We start from the raw sequence: 1,287 nt of genomic DNA, 5'->3' as shown, positions 1-1,287 counted from the left end.
CCTTCGGTGTACGTGGCTGGCGCCTTAGCCGGTTGAGCTATAGGCGCCGAGCCACCTTTCCTAACTCTTGACTCTGAGTCTCATTAGGTGCAGAAATTACTTTCCCTTCTAGGTCACAGCAACTTTTGTAAAATGACACTTTGTTTCCTCACCCATAAGACAAGATCCCTTTTAATTTAATCATACCACAGTTCTATTAAATGATCTTCAATTATGCCTTAGCACTCCTGGCCCTGTGCTTTTCTGCACACTGTTTGCTTTGCCCGGAGAACTTCCCTGTCTCATTTCACTGCTTTTTTTTTTTTTTTAGACAGAATCTCACTTTGTCACCCTTGGTAGAGTACCGTGGCATCATGGCTCACAGCAACCTCAAACTCCTGGGTTCAAGCAATCTTCTTGCTTCAGTTTTTCATTTTTAGTAGAGATGGGATCTTGCCCTTGCTCAGGCTCATCTCGAACTTATGAGCTCAGGCAATCCATGTGTCTCAGCCTCCCAGAGTACTAAGATTACAGGCATGAGCCACTGTGCCCAGCCCCATGTCACTGCTTTTATTTAATTAACATGTATTGAGGACCTGCCAGACTCACAAGTCCTCCCTTCCTGGGAATTACTCCCCACCTCCACCTCCAATTATACACTGGAATGGGTCCCTTCAGCCACATCTGTATTATATGATTCTGTCCTCCTATGCATCCATTATTAAATTCAGGTGAACACTAGAATTAACTGGTTTGATGAGATTCTGTCAGGAATTTAGAATTCTAAACTGAGAATCACTGAGCGTGGGTGTTGAGTCCCATTAATGTCAGCACGTTAGAAAGGGAAGTCCATTACTCCCTCCGCCAAAGTCCTTGGAGATTCCCTAATTCTTACTCTCTAAAAAAAAAGAGGGAGGTACCTGTGACTCAAAGGAGTAGGGCGCCAGCCCCATATACTGGAGGTTGCGGGTTCAAACCCAGCCCCGGCCAAAAACTGCAAAAAAATAAAAATAAAATAGCCAGGCATTGTTGTGGCAGGGGCCTGTAGTCATAGCTCTTTGGGAGGCTGAGACAAGAGAATCACTTGAGCCCAGGAGTTTGAGGTTGCCTTGGGCTGTGATGCTATAGCACTCTACTGAGGGCAACAAAACAAATTTGTCTCCAAAACAAATTTTAAAAAGAATCACATCTTAGCCTTGGCACCAGTAGCTCAGTGGTCGGGACACTGGCCACATACACAGGGCTGGTGGGTTCGAACCCAGCCTGGGGCCTGCTAAAAACAACAATGACAACTACAACAAAAAAAAA

This window comes from Otolemur garnettii, unplaced genomic scaffold (genome assembly GCF_000181295.1).
Source record: "Otolemur garnettii isolate 467f Iridium unplaced genomic scaffold, OtoGar3 scaffold00018, whole genome shotgun sequence".
Classification (NCBI taxonomy): Eukaryota; Metazoa; Chordata; class Mammalia; order Primates; family Galagidae; genus Otolemur; species Otolemur garnettii.
This window is presented reverse-complemented; position numbering follows the sequence as displayed.